This window comes from Marmota flaviventris, chromosome 1 (genome assembly GCF_047511675.1).
Source record: "Marmota flaviventris isolate mMarFla1 chromosome 1, mMarFla1.hap1, whole genome shotgun sequence".
Classification (NCBI taxonomy): Eukaryota; Metazoa; Chordata; class Mammalia; order Rodentia; family Sciuridae; genus Marmota; species Marmota flaviventris.
In genome coordinates this window covers 220,109,367-220,124,982 of record NC_092498.1, presented here as the reverse complement: position 1 = coordinate 220,124,982, position 15,616 = coordinate 220,109,367, and the positions used below count along the sequence as shown (strand labels likewise).

Below are 15,616 nucleotides of genomic sequence, written 5' to 3'. Positions count from 1 at the left end.
CCCAGGCAGGCAGGAAGGGGAGGGCAGCCACACCGAGGCCAAGCTCTGGAGTGAAGAAATCCGTGGGACTTCCAGTAAGCCCTGTCCAGCCACACGCAGCAGCTTACGCAACCCCGTGGGGGAGGGGTGCTGCCTTCTGCTGTGCTCCAAGCACAGGGGACAGCGGCAGGGAAAGGGCCCACAGCCTGTCAGGAAGCACAGGGATGTCTGCTCTGTCCCAGCCCCAGGCCAGCCTACCCTCTGCTCTGCTCAGTCCTGCTGTGGAGATGTCACTTCCTCCTGTGGCCAAATGCCTGGACTCTGGGAGGCCCTCCTCGCCTGCAGGCCCTAAGCAGTGACCGTCTCCCACAATGAACACAGGGATGCTTTGTGAGCTAGGGTCTTGGCCATCCTCATCAAGACTCTGGGCCACGCAGGCCTGCAGGGAAGCTTGGCCCCACTCCTCACAGCCACCCAACCTCAGACGACTTGGCACCTGAGCTCTGCTGGGCCTCAGTTTTCCCACCGGGAAATGGTCTGTGTGGGGGTAGGCAGGCAAGGCCGCCAGACACTCCAGCTGCTGCAGGCATCCTTCCCCAAGGTCCGGACACGACCATGCTGGCTTCCCTCTCAAGGGGGGTGCTGGCCCCTGGGCAGGATCTACATTCATCAGGGCTCAGTCGCTGTGGAGGGCACTGGGCCTCAAGGAGCAGGCCAGCCAGCACCCCTCTCTGCAGAATCCCAAGCTGACCCTTTCCACACGTGGGGGTGCTTACTGGCTCCAAGGACAGCTATGGACTGCAGGGGAGGGGCCACCTGGGCAGTGCCCAAGTGACCTCAGGTGGTCCTTAGGGCACGTGGGTTGTATCCAAGGGCCCAGCAGCAAGCAGGGCCTGCTCCCCGGCACCCTTTCCACTGGCCAAAGTGCACCTAGTGGCACCCCCCCTGGTGGTGTTGGAGCCCTGCCCACCACCCCAGCCACCAGGCCCGGTGGATGCCCATTCCAAGTGCAGCCCTAGGAGTCTCAGGCCCCACGCTGCCAGCCAAGGCTCAAGGACACCGTTACAAGAAAGAGCCCTTGTCACCTGCAGGGAAGACTTCAGACTTAGCCGGAGAGGTCACGATGAGGGTGGTGTGTGATCTGGGGACCCCAGCTGGCTTCTCTGACCATGAAGGGAGTCCAGACCTGGGCTGGAGAGGGAGTCCAGGGAGAGGTGCAACGTGGCCATGTGACCAGACAGCCACTGGGCACCACAGACTGTAGGTGAGTGCAAAATGGCGCAGCCCTTGGAGAATAGCCCACAGCACCTCAAAAGGAGAAGTAGGTGCCAGCAGACCTAGCGACTCCCCCCCAGCACACATCGGAGACGGGAAGGCAGGTGCACACAGAGGCGTGCACACACCAGCCTGAGGAGGGCTGCACGGCCAGCGGGCACTCAGACAGACAGCAGCACAGCCATCCACCTGAAGCGTCACAGCCACCGGCGGGAGCAAGGTGACACAGCTGCAGCACAGAGGCAGCTGAGGACCTCGTGCTCAGTGAGAGCCAGACAAGGCCACAGTGTGTGACACAGTGACAGGAGAGGCCAGCACAGGACATGGACATGGGTGCAGGGCTTGGGAGGGACAGGGGGTGGGTAACACTGTGCCCAGGTTCCCCACAGGCCACCTTAGCCAGGGTGGTGCCCATCCTTCCCACCTCACCAACAGGTCCCAGTGCCCCCGGCCTCTCACCCCAATTGCTCCTTCCAGACGCACTGGGCAGGGCCCTGGCCCCAGTCCCTGCTAGTGTCTCCCAGGTCCTCTGCAGCCCCCGGCTCCAAGGTCCTACACCCACTGGACCCCCTTCTTACAGTCTTCGCCCCTCCCCTCGTGGCAATGCGAGGACATGCCAAGTCCCTGGGTGTATAGATGCCACCAAACTCCAGCAGGGCTCCAGGCAGCAGCTGCAGTGTGCAAGCCTTGGGGACAGAGACCACTGGGCCACAGAGCCAGGCCTGAGGCCAGCAGGACTCAGCCTGTTCTCAGCCTGCGGTCTAGGCCAGGTGCCCGTCTCAGGTCAGGAGCGCACAGGTTGATCCCGGTCCCCACGTGGGGGCACCTCAGATCAGATCTCAGCTCACAGCTGGAGGGGTTCTTAGCTTCCTTCTGAAATCCAGTTTCCAGATGAGGCAAAAGGAAAGATCATGGGACGAGGGACCACTCAGGACCACGACCGGCACCTGCCTCCGGCCTTGCTCCTATACCCTGTGGGTTCTCCTGGCCAGACCTCAGTGTGAAGCTGGGATGTCCCCACGTGGGCACTACCAGCCAGCCTCTGTGGGCACCAGTCTGAATAATTTTGCATTCTCCTTCCCTGAGCGGAGAGGCTCCGACCGTCACTATAGTGACCTGGACACTGCCCTGGTCCCGGAGGTTGAAGACGCGTCGCCCCACGGACTGAGCTCCGCCCACCCGTTCCTTGGTGATGTTACCCCTGTGCCCTGTTTGGCACAGAATGTTCCATGGAAACGCCCTTTGTGTGTCCCCTTTCTTGCTCTGCCCTTGGGGTGGCCTACCCAGGTGTCAGTCAGCCTGCAGACAGTGGACATCACCAAGCTAGACTCCGCCCCCCGAAACCTGACTCTGGCCTCATTAGAATGGCTTCTCCTCAATAAAGGGGTCAGCACGTGCTCTCGCCCTCTCTTTCCACGGACCCTGAAGGTAAGGGGAGCCATCGCAGGACCCCAAAGAAAGGTCTCTCTGTCTCTGTGTGGTCATTTCACGCAGCCCAGTCCCCTGGAGGGACCCTGAGTGTTCTAGTGGCGAGGAACGGGACGAGCCTCCTCACCTGGGGACAGCCCTGTGGCCCAGCTGGGGCCCGGGGGGGGGGGGGGACACAGAATCTACAGGGGTGCCTCTGCCCTTGAGGCCAGGCTGCTTCTCTGAGTACAGAGGAACCACCATGGCTCCCATCCAAAAAGAGGGGTGCAAGGAGGGGGCAGCAGGAGACCCAGTGACCTGCTGCCAGCCCTGCCCTCTGAGCTCCAACCAGTGCCTCTCTGCAAGGGGGGCCTGTGGCTGCCTGCACCCACATCCTCACACCCACCCTCTGACCACACAGACCGACCCCCCAACGCTTTCTGATAAGGACACAAAGTCCCCTCGGTGGAGCCCTGACCAGGCCCCAAAGCTGCACTCAGAGGCGGAAGCCCGGGGTAAGGAGTGACAGACACATGCGGAGACTGCTGACTGGCCCGTAAGGACTCTCAGGGCTGGTGGCCATCCACTGCTGCAAGTCACCTGTTCTGTAGTCCCCACAGAGACCACAGGATGAGGTGGCCAATGGCCTACATCTGCTGCCTGAAGAAACCAGCCCAGGAGAGTGACCTAGGCCGCTGTAGGAAGAGGTGCAGGGTAAGGAGCATGGTGGACACAGAGGGACCCTGGCCCTCGGAGCCAAAGCCCAAGGGGCACACTGTGAAAGGGATCTGGCTATGCACAGCCCACAGATCACCTTTCAGCCATGACCTGGCATCTACACAAGCTCAGGAGGGCTCACACCCACCACTGCAAAAGCTCAGGACGGCTCACGCCCACCACTGCAAAAGCTCAGGACGGCTCACGCCCACCACTGCAAAAGCTCAGGACGGCTCACGCCCACCACTGCAAAAGCTCAGGACGGCTCACGCCCACCACTGCAAAAGCTCAGGACGGCTCACGCCCACCACTGCAAAAGCTCAGGACGGCTCACGCCCACCACTGCACTCTCAAGCTTCTGCAGCCACTGAATGAATATCCCCGGGACCCCAGCACCAGGCAGTGGGAAAAGCCGGTGATTTCACAAGGCTGGGCCCACACGGGGCAGGGTCCTATAGAATCCAGAAACCTGATCAGGGCCCAACTTGGCTGTCCAGGACCATCTAGTGCAGGAGGGGCACCTCTGACCTTCACAGGCATCAGGATGCCAGGCCATGGAGACAGAATGCTGCTGTCCCTCTACAGAGGCCTCCTCTGAATAGCCAAGGGCTTCAGGGAGGCCTCAACCACAGGATTCTGTCCCCAGTAGGAGACTGACCAGAAAGGCGCACAAGCCAGGGACACGATGAGACATCTGTCTACTTCTTGAGTGAGGTGGCCCCATAGAGACAGCCTGGACCCCTGGAGATGGCAGAGGAGGTGCTAATGTCAGACCAATGGAAATGGGGAGATGCTGACCAGGGGACAGGGAAGGTCTCCTTTCCAGGTCCCCTTCCACAGGGCCCCACGAGCCATCCCACACATTTCCAGTTGCTCTTCTTCACACGGGTATCAGTGGCCACTCAGCCTGGCCTGGCCTGAGATTGACCAGCCACTAGCCTGGGTTCCTGGAAATCCTGGGTTGGTCATATCCAGCTGCTCAGGGTCCCCAAACCCACTGCAGAGACAGCCTGCTGGCCCCTCTTCCCAGGGAAGGGCATGCCCCTCCCATCCTCAGGGCACGCACAGCTCCATCCCCAGCCTCCAGGAGGACTACTGTCCCCACCGCCTCTGTGTCCACTAGGTGACTGCCTATCTCTCCTGAGGCTAGGCCCTGGGAGGGCAGAGGCCTGGTGTGGTGAGCACTTGACAGACAGCTCTTGAAGGGCTACAGGGAGAGCCTGGTCCCTGCAAGGAGTGGCTGAGGGCAAGGGACCTTGGTGGACCCATGAGGACACTGGCCCTGACACCCTAGCATCCTGGGACCCCTTTCATCAGCTGAATGGCTGAAACCACCGTCCCCCAAACAGATGGTTGTAACGTGCTGGGAGGGCCAGTGGAGGGGGAGCACCCCAGGTCTTCAGGGGCAGTGGCCCCTGGGCAGTTTCTCCATGGTGGGCAGTGCCCAATGATGAAAAGGGAAGGATGCATCAGAGGGACCCTTCCTTCATTTTTCTGCTTCTTAATTTTCCAGTACTAGGAACTTAACCCAGGGCTCTCCCCTGAGCTACATCCCCAGTCCTTTCTACTTTGAGACAGTCTGGCTAAGTTCCCCAGGCTGTCACGGAACTTGCCGTCCTCCTGCCTCTGCCTCCCCAGTCACTGGGGTGACAGGTGCGTGCCACACCCAGCCCCAAGGGTCTTTCCAGAAAGATCATAGTTCTATCTAGTGACCCACCCTGCCCCCCTCACTGAGGCCAGGCGGCAAGAACCTGGCTGTGGGGAGGCTCCTCCTGGGTCAGCTGGTGCCAGCGCCCTCTCCTGCCTACTCCTGCACGGAGACCTCTAGGTTGCTGACAAGGTTAGCAGGGAGCTACCCAGAGAACCTGCCTGCTGCAAGCCACACAGCCAGCCAGGCCCAGCCTCCTTCCCCCCTGAGGGTGTCAGCAGCTCCACAGGCTCATTAAGGAGTCACCAGGCCCACAGGGTGGGTGCACCTGGGTCCCATCCACTCTCCTTTCTCTAGGGCTGCAGGGCCACAGGAGCCAGCCCAGGACAACTCAGGAGGATGCAGGACAAGGCAGCCAGGCTCACAGTGTCCCCTGAGCTGGGCCCTTCAGGATGGAGAGACAGGTGGACGTCCTGACACAGAAGGAGCAGGCACAGCTAGGGGCCTGAGGCTGGGAGATACCACGCAGAGACACAGTCACTAGAGACGGCCTGCCCCCAGATGGGGGCACAGATGAAGCCTCTCAGAGCAGCGCTTTTTCCTCTTCAGAAGCTGGGATGAGAACAGTAGGGGCGGGCAACCAGCCATAAGAGTGAAACCTGCTTTGCCTGGGCCATGCCCAGCTCCCTCCAGCCCACCATGCTTGGCCCTGGCCTCAGACACCATCGACCAAGCAGCAATCACACAGGGCAGCACACAGGAGCCTGAGACGCAGCCCCGAGATGCCCTCCTGGCAGGGACACCCCACCTCACCAGACGCTCCCGTGGGAAGCATGTGTGCGCTCCTCTCACCTGTCCCCTGGCACGGGAGTCCAGGGTGAGCCCACAGCACAGTCAGTCAACCAGAATGCCAACACTGGCAGAAGGGAGTGTGTGCGCCCACCAGCGTGGATGGGGTCTGGCTCCAACGCAGACCCCTGAGAGGCAGTGCCCAGAACTGACAACTATCTGCTCACATCATCTAGGAAGGTGCAGGTTCCAGAAGAGCCCCCTGAAGCACGCTGCGGAAGGCTCTGGGGAGCACCATGCTCTGAGAGCAGCCCAAGCCCTGGGGAACCCTCGGGGATCCTTGTCCCTACAGCCTGTGCACAGTTACACAGGCCACCCACACCACAACTCAGAAGGGCCTCATTGGTCCCTGTGCACACACTCCAGGGCCCAGCATAGCCACAGCTGCCTGCCCCACACAGTGCCGAGGGTGCTGGGCACAGGTCCACAGCGCGTCTCCAGCCCCTCTGCTGACCGTGGGAGAAGCTGCACCCCTCGACAGCCCTAAGTCTTCACCTGGCGGAGGGAGGCTGGCTAGGCACACCACGGCACACTCACCAACCGCCACTGGCATCTCTGATCCCCGACCCCAGAAAGGTATCCCCACCTGCCCGCACACCACCGAGTACCAGCCCCTTCTTTCTGGGCTTGTTTCCCCAGAGGCCCATCCTGGTCCCGGCAGAGCCATGTCCTCACAGAAGGGTGCCACCAGGGCCAGGCCTTTCCCAGGGTACCTCAGGGCCAACGACACCAACAAATCCAACCAACGAGTACCCCCAGGAGCCCAAGTGCTGGCAGTGGGCATGTCCTCCCCATCAATGAACAAGGCCATGGGGCCTGCCTCTCTGCCTCACAGCAGGCCTGACCAGGCAGCGAGGCGACTCTGACTGGAACCACCCATTGGTGGGAGGTGGAGCTGGGCTGGAGACTGCACTGCCCCTGCCCTCGCCCATGTGGGAGGGACAGTGTCATCCCTTCAACTGGGCCCTCTGCCAGGTGGACCTGGCAGGTGCCTGACCCAGCAAGGACTGGGTACCTTTGCAGGGTGCTCCCCAGGGATGGGGGCCTACATTTCAGCAGCCCTTTTTATTCTGAGACAGACTCGCTCAGTCACCCATGCTGGCCTCCATTGTGATCCACCTGCCTCAGCCTACTGGGATGAAGAAGAATCAGGCCTGGCCAGTCTTGAGGGGTCACACTTCTCTGGACCCAAAACCCATCTCCCAGCCACATAAGGTAGATCCTGGGAATAAAGTGGATGGGTAAAGAGAGGGCCACTCTGACCCTCAGCCCTACCCAGAGCTGACCAAGCCTCATCTGACACACAGCGGCACTGAGCCTGGCAATTTGATGCTGGCCTCTTCTGACCCAGGTGAGGGTTCTGCAGACCAACCCACCAGGTGTACCCTGGGCCAGTTGCAGGGCTCAGCATGAAGATGGTAACTGCTGCCCTCCACCCATGTTCCAGAGTCCAAAGGTACTGAGCACCGGGGCTGGGGTTCTCCCAGCTGGGCCTGAGGTGTGTGAGGGCCACACATGTGCCTAGGGGCACGTCTGGGCTGACCCCCACGGTGGGGAGGGAACAGAGAAGGCACTGGGTGGCCATGATTCCTGTCCACTTGGCAACTATGGGACCTCATTTGGAACAGGGTCTTTGCAGTTACAGCTGGCTAAGGTGGCATCATCCTGGAGTGGCTTGTGCTTGTTTGGCTTCTTGTTGGCAGCGCCATGCGAGGCAAGTGCTCTCCACTGAGCCACACCCCCAGCCTGACTTGTGTTCTTACAAGACAAGAGGCTTGGACATAAATTCAGAGAAGGCCACTTGAAGACAGAGGCAGAAGTCGGGGTGATAGGACACAAACTCAGGCGCTGGGAGAAGCAGGAAGGACCCTCCCTAAAGGGAGCGCGGCCCTGCACAGACCTGGGTCTCAGACTTCCGGACTCCAGGCTAAGAAGAGGGTGAATTCCTGTTGATCTGAACCTCCCAGTTTGGGTACTCTGTGACAGCAGCCGGGGACACTCGGGTGGGAGGGCCCCAGCTCTAGCACAAGCCAGCCCTGACCCTCAGCCCATTCCCTGGGAGCCCTGTGGCTGGGAGTGTTCAAGGACCAGGGTGCTCCGGGACATGACTGGCCCCATGTTGTGACCTTGGGTCTCCAGAGCCCCAGGAGGCATGTGGAATGCAACAGCACTGGGTGCCAACACAGGCAGAGGCCACCAAGTCCCAGCATGGGCACAGCAAGGCTGGGAAGACTGGAGCCAGTGCCCTGGGCTGTGAGCTCCCATGCAGGCTAGGAGGCAGGCCCGTCCCTTCAGGATGAGGTCGGGTGGGCCCTCTGAGGAACAGGAGGCAGGGCGGGGTCCAAAAGTGGGCTCCTTTCTTCAGTGTCCAGTTCTGCCCTACAGGCCTCCGGGGAAGCCTGGGCCAGGCCACGCCTCTGTGGAGAGGCCTGCTGCTGCCCGGCCAGCCGGCAGGACCCGCATCCCCGGTGCCCCCACCCTGGCTGAGCTCAGGTGATTCTTCCACAGTGAAAGGCTGGCCTGGCTGGGGGCTCCCTAGGACACCCCCCGCGGCATTCTGCCCACTCCCAGGGTCCTGGGGACCAACAGCTACAGTCCCTCACAGCCTCCTCTGCCCACCCAGGGGGGCACTCAAGAGGTCACAGTACACCCTGATTTCCAGTAGAATTCCCCATCTATCCCTTCCAAAACCTTCCAAGAGGCAGAGGGGCAGGGGAAGAACCCCAGGTGGGCATCTCAACTGCCAGGCTTCTGGTCCACAGGGCTGGCTCTGGAATGGGAGAACATGCACCTCCTCCAGGAGGGTGGGGAGGACCAGACCAGCCATCTCGGTAATCAGCAGGCTGCCAGCCCAAGGCGGCAAGAAGATGCTGCTCTGATGCCAGCCAGCATGGCTGGGCCTACACATCCCAGCAGCTATGAGCACAAGGCCTCACTGCCTGCAGCCCCACGTGTGACCTGTTGAGGGCTTCACAGATGGGGAACTGGCAGGGGCCCCTGGGCTGACTCCACAGCCAGGGCCTGGCACAGTCCACATGGGGCCAAATGAATGCCCAGGAAGTGGACTGCAAGTGGGAGGCCTGGTGAGGGCCCCCGATGGCCTGTCCCCCAGCCTGATGCCGAGAGCTGGAGTAGCAACCAGGTCAGGAAAAGGGGCTGAGATGCCACCACATGCTACCCCAGACTGGGCCACTGTTCCCAGAGCCCCTCACCCAGGGCCAGAGCAAGTATGGGACGCTGTCCACACTCAGCCCCAGATACCACAGATGCTGACACCTGAGGAGGAGAGCTACATCTGAGCAGCCAGGGCCAGATGCCAGACCCTAGCAGGTGCAGAGGGACCGGGACAATGCCTAGAGCAATGCACCAATGCAGAAAAGGAGGCCCCGAGCCAGGCTCCAGAGGCAGTGACCTGGGGACCAGCTGGCCATGGCGTGCACGTGCCAGCCAACTAGCCCCCACAGAATAGTGCCCTTGCAGTCATGTGGTGAGGAGGGGCTGCACAGAGCAGGATGCACCCACATTTACAGTGGGTGAGCAAGTCATACAGACCTCCACACCCCTGGCCTGAGGCTCCTCAATCGGCTCTGTCCACTCCCAGGTACGGCTCAGTCTTAACTCCTGCCCCCAGCTGAACACGCAGTGCCTGCACGTGCTTGAACTTGTAACCCTCTCTTCACAGGGACATGTGAGAACAGCCCCCTACAGCGGTCAGGGGTCTTTAATGCATGTGTCCTCGTCAGGGAAGCACCTGCTCAGGTCTTGGGCTGAGGAGTCATCTCTAAGGGCATCTGACACACTGAGCTGATGGTCTTCTCTGACCCCCAGCTGCCTTTTCCTGAATGGACTGTAAGCTGTACGACTCCCATGTCCTGGTCCTTTGAAACTGACATGGCCTTGTCTAAGGCCTATGAGGAGAGGCATTTCTGCCACCCCATCCTGGCTGCTACCCCGACCTACTGTTGGCATCTTTTGGAGAATTTTGAGAAGAACAGAGGCTGGGGCTGCCCACAGCCAGGCTACACTGGCCTTAGTGAGTGACCAATGGTCACCACTGTCCCCGGGCTCCTTCAGTCCAACCCTGGTGCTAAGAACATTTCCAGGGAATTTCATCCCAGCCTAAAGGGCACTGGGTGTTCTGGAGGAGGAAGGAGGCTCACTCCAAGCTCAGGGCTGTGTGGCAGGGCCAGCCAGCGCGAGGAGACCAGATCCCAGGCCTACACGCGCTCCCAGCAGCACCGAAACACGGCCGCAGGAGCCCAGGGTGTTCAACAGAGCCTAGATCTGTCTCACCCTGCGTTGACAAGTGACCACAAACTTAGCAGCCTCAGCCACACATGTGCCCTCCTGGCTGGCACCCTCGCCCACAGGAGACAGATGACACCAGGGGCTGTGGCCTGGGCTCTCATCTCCCAGGGAGCCAGGCCACTGCAGACTGCAGCAGGTGGCTGCAGCCTCCTAAGGCTGCACAGCTCTCCTCACACTGCCTCTCCTCTCAGCCCCACCCTCACGCTCTCTGACTTGTCCCCTGCCAGGTCCCTTCTGCCTCCAGATGGTGAGGTCTGGGACTGCAGAACCCGCAGGATCCCATGGGTCACTCAGATGCTCCAGGAGCCCTAACTTGACCCCATCTGCAGAGCCCCCTTTGCCTAGAAAGGGCCACATTCACAGGCCCCAGGGATTCGGACAGGGCACCTCTGAGGCCAGCCCCAGAATCCAAGCACCACACAGCACCAGCCACACGGTCTCAGGCCAGAGAAACCAAGGCTTGCAAATGACCGGCCAGGCTGCACGGGACTCGAGGGTGGTGAGCACAAGTGACATGCTATGGGACATGGTCCTGCTCCCTTTAGGCAGCTGGAGGCCTCAAGGTCCCAGAGCATCTTCTTGGAGGGAGCTGGGTGGGGTCAGCCTGGGGCAAGCATGGGCCACATGGGAGAGGCAGCAAGCAGAGGCTTCCCACAGGGGAAGGTGACCCGGGGTTTTCAAGAGAAACCATGTGTCTAGGTTTGAGTGTGTGTGGCCTACCTGGCTGTTCAGAGTAGGCCACTAGGGCAGCCATGCCCAGCCCCCCAACCAGTGCCAGCTGCCTCCCTCCAGGTCCCCATGGAGCCAGGGCACAGATGCCCAGCCCCTGGCTATGACCTGGCACACCCCAATGCCATCCCCAAGAGACCTCAGCATCTGCAGGGGCTCAGGTGGGAGCAAGCACTGAGGGGCCAGTAATTTCCTGAATCTGACAAGTCCCCCCCAAAATGCCCCTGGCCAGATCACCAGGTGACACCAACAGGTTTCCTCACCCAGCACTGCCAGCACCTTGTGCAGACCCATCCCAGGCCAGGGCAACAGGGACGCCACAGCTACCAGGACAGAGTCCTTTGTGGCCCAACCAAGTACATTCCAGTCACTCTGAAAAGGCCCTGAGGAGCCCTCCAGACCTAGACACTGACCACTGCCATGGAACCCCTGGCCTTCACACAACAAGGACGCTGTGGTGGTGAGCAAACTCTGAGTGTCCTGCCCTGCTGCCCCAGGACCAGCACCTAAGAGCCCAGGATTGACCTGTGTGGCCAGGGCAACTGGTGCCCAGTAGGAAAGCCTTTGCTCAGCTTACCTGACCTGCAAAGGGAGAAGCCTCTGGCACCAGGCAGGACGGGCAGCAGCAGGGATGGACGGCAAGCCAGTGCCAGGCCACTGCCCAGGGCAGGGACTTTCTCCTTCACTTGTCAGCTCACCTGCCCTGGCCGCTCCACCCGGCAACAGTGAGTCAGTTCCATAAAAGTTTACGGCCTATTGCAGACCCTCACTGGCCCCCAGCCCACGGCCGGCCTTCAGCCCTGATGGGGCGTGGCCCTCCCAGGAAACCAGAGTGACTCGCCTTCTGGAACCCGGTGTACCTCACTTTCGAAATGCAGCAGGGCCCGGGTCAAAGGCCGAGGCGCCACCTCTTTTGGTTTCACTTAGGGATTGCTCTGGCTTGGGGTGGGCCAGTTTTGAGAGAGGGACCTCACAGCCTTCTTTGAGGCCAGCGCCTGAATGCAGAAGCCCAAGGCCGGCCCCTCACTAAGAGTCCTGAGCCCCAGGTCAGCTGCTGCAGGAAGCGCTCCTTGTCCCCTGAAGTAGAAGCATCCTGGAGGACAGCTGGGCCCGGGGTGACCCTCCATCTCTGGCCTCCTGGGGGTCCAGGGCAAGGTTCCAACCAAGCATCCAGATCCCTGGTGTGAGCTGGCTGCAGGGTCAGGTGGTGGCCCATTTCCAGCCCTCTGGTCACAACATATGAGTGGGGCTTGATTCTGAAGTTGCACATACCAAAAAACCTGCCTGTTTAGAGTCTACAACTCACTGGGTTTTAGCACATTCTAAGTTGTACAGTAATCCCATCTATCTAGGTCCAGAACATTCCATCACCCCGAAAGGAATCTCTGTCCCCAAGAGCAGTCACCCCATCCCTCCCCTGCACCCATGATCCCCTCCCCATCTCTGGATTCACCTGTTCTGGACATTTCCCGCCTGCAGGGTCATACACTGTGACTGACTTTGCTTCTGAATCTCACTGAGCATGCTTTTGAGATTTATCACGCTACAGAGCACAAACAGTGGGTCTGACCTTCCCAGAGCACCCAGCGAGCTCAGAGCGTGCAGATGAGGAGCACTGAAATCGACTCTTGGCTGTAACCCAGGTCTGTCCCCACCTGTATCGCAGTCCCAGGACAGGCGACCATGCCTCCTAGGGTGAGAAGGAAAGGGGGACCCACAGAGGGGCAGTATCCATTGAGAGTAACCTGGGGGATCTGACCTGGGGATGGGAGCAAGCGTCCCCAGAGACAGGCCAGGGAGGTCTACCCGCAGGGCCAGGCAGGGGCAGAGTCTGGTGTCTTCACCCTCAGACCACACCCGCCCTTCCAACATGCCATCTGACCACACGGCCCTCAGCTGTGGGAAGAGTGCCTAGTGTTGCTCCAAGCCTGCCCATGTGAATCATACACACACGAGCAACACACTTATACACGCAACCCACACTCACAGACCCAATCCCTCACAGAATGCACGTGCACAGGCGAACAGGCACCCAGACACATGTGCCCCTCAGAGGTACACAGACCTGGGGCTGGCTGGTGTCCGGGGCGCCTCCACAGTCCAGCGTACCACCTTCCAGTGTGTTTACAATTTCAGATCACGTTATGCCCCCCAGAAAACGGGAAGAAGCTGGCCCCACCCCTTGATGGGAGCCTGGAGACCAGGCATGCTGGTCAACACAGTTGCCTCTTTATCCGGGAGCTCTGTCAGCATTTCCTGTGGGCCCTGCAGGAGGGGCGTCTATAACACTGCTGGGACTCTGGGCAAGGGCAAGCCGGCCACATGGAGGAGGCAGGATTGTGACCCATGGCCAGCAGAGACCTTCTGCCTCTCAGTTTCCCCAGCAGGCTGCAGAGCTGAGACAGGCCCTAGTCAAGTGGCTGGCAAACCTGCAGGATGCTCCTGTCTCCTACATACCTGGGGCCCCACCCAGCCCAGCCCCTGGTCCAGGCCCTGCGGATCCCACCCCCTTCTGCCACAGCCCTTCTCCCTGCTGGGGCCCTGCTGTTCCAGGTAGGTATGAGGGAGCAGACTTTTACTGGAATCCCCAGGTGGGACACAGGCTGCCCAGCCCTCCTGCAAACAGAGGCCCCATGACCAGCCCCTGCCTCAGCCGTCCCACCCACCAGTGGTACAGATCTCACATTCCAGCCTTCTCTGAAAGGTCTCTGCAGATACCCAGGGCAGACACCTCCTCCGGCCTCTGGGGCCTCCCCTGGGAAAATCCAGGGCGAGGACAATCAGGAAGCCTATGAGAAAGAGGGCACTGGGGAAGTAGGGGTGGGGCTGCCAGCCTCCTTGGGGTCCAGGGCCTACTACTCTGAAGCCAGTCCCCAACAGGGTGCACACAGCTGCCTCAACCTGAAGGGAACCTACATGTTCACAGAGGCCCTGCCTCAGTCTCTCTGGAGTCTCAACACCTGTGACAGGCAGGGCCCTCACCATGCCAGGTTCCAGGGTCTGACACCTGACAGCAGGTCAACTAGGTTCCAAACTCAGATCAGCCCAAGATGGCCCCCTTGCCATACTGGAAAACCTCACTGTCCCTATCTCCCAGCAAGCACTAAGGCCAACTGGCTTCAGGGCCAGGCACCGACTCACAGGGCACAGACAGCACCAAACACCCCTGAGCAGGAAGAACACTTGGAGCAGGCAAGACCCACAGGCATTCCAGGAAGCAGAGCTGGGGGATGCCCCAGCTACACCGTTTACAGACCCTTCTTCTTTCCAGAATGTTCATCACGTCACTTAGGGAGACCTCTGTACACCTCTGAAGGCTCTGGGCAGTCAGGCCAGTCTGGATTAGGCCTCAGGCCCCAGTGGCCTCATTCCCAGAGCCTGGAGGGGTGGGAAGAGAGCTCTACCAGGGCAGGACCTGCCTGCCAGGCCTCCCCTGCCTCGTCCACCCACACACTCCCTTGGCTCATCTCACATCTCTGCCCACCACCTCCCTGGTCCTCGGAGTCCCCCAGTTTCTGGGGGAGACACATCCCCACACACAGATAGACACAGTAAGGCTGTCCTGGGGATCAGCTAACACCAGTGAGCCCCCATCCAAACAGGGGGCCCACCCAAGGAAACCCAAGAAGAGGTGTGCCTGCCCCTACTAGAGGGCTGAGGACCCCTTCCCAGGAAGACTGCGCTGGGTCTGGGCAGGAGGGGGCACAATCCTGGGGTCATGGGGCTGGTAGAGAAAAGAGCTCGTCCAGACCAAGAATTTGGGGTCACCAGGCACCCAGAATTAAGAGAAACAAGAAGAGAGGGGTCAGGATGCTGGGGAAAAGCGGATTCAGGGCCACCTGGAGGACTCGGTGACAAGGGCCACCAGGAAAGGGAAGGTCAGGGGTCAACACGGAGCCTGGGCTTGGGATGCACCGACAAGGGCGGGAAAGAGGTTGAAGGGTGGCAGAGAAGGTCGGGGTCAAAGTTCGCGGCGGGGAGCAGGGTCCGGGTGCGCCGGGGGACCGGGTGGGGGACCGGGTCGCGGCGCGGCGCGGCGCAGCGTCAAACTTCGCTCGCAGGAAGAGGGGGTGGAGAGGAGGGATCCAGGGTCGCGGCGCAGGGCGGGGCCGGGACGCGCGGAGGGCGGGGCCGGACGGGGGTCGCCGCCGCGCACCCCCGGCCCCTGGGGACCCCGGCCCCTCTGGCTCCCGGCCCGGGACGCGGGGAGCGCGGGGCCGCGCGGGGCGGAGCGCGCTGGGCCGGGCGCGGGTCGCGGCGGGGCCGGGGCGGGGATCGCGGCCGGACGCCTCACCTCGGACCCGAGTGCGGCAGGGCGGAGCCCGCGGCGCCTCAGTTTCCCCGAACCTCTGAGTGGCCGCCGCTCACTTCCGGGTTCCAGGCGCCATCTTTGGGACCCGCGCACTTCCGGTCACGCCGCGGGGCGGGGCCCGTGGGCGGACCCAGGGGCGGGGCCCGTGGAGGGGCGGGGCCTCGGGCCCTGGGTGCGAATCCCGCCGCCCGGGTTTGCTGCCCCGCAGCCCGTGCTAGAGCTCGGGGCGCGGCGCTCCAGCCTCTGCCCGCCCCCGGCACGGCCCTCGCACCCGGGCCGCCGGCTCTGCCCTCCACCTTGACTGCCTGGCCCCGTAGTTCTGTTGGCCGTCTGCCTCCCTCCCCAGGTACAGTGCCAGGCGCCCACCCGGGGACGCGATCGGGGTCCCGTAA

The 15,616-nt window shown here is 61.5% G+C and overlaps 1 protein-coding gene across 2 annotated transcripts in view; it reads right to left on the bottom strand.

Annotated features, from left to right (window-relative positions):
• The window catches only part of Sbno2 (strawberry notch homolog 2), a 47,130-nt gene extending 31,823 nt beyond the window's left edge, over positions 1-15,307 (bottom strand). For both annotated transcript variants that reach the window (XM_027952619.2, XM_027952621.2), the window contains exon 1: positions 15,207-15,307. The gene's annotated coding sequence lies outside the window, so the exon portion shown is untranslated. The remainder of the gene's footprint in view (positions 1-15,206) is intronic.
• Positions 15,308-15,616: the final 309 nt, after the last annotated feature.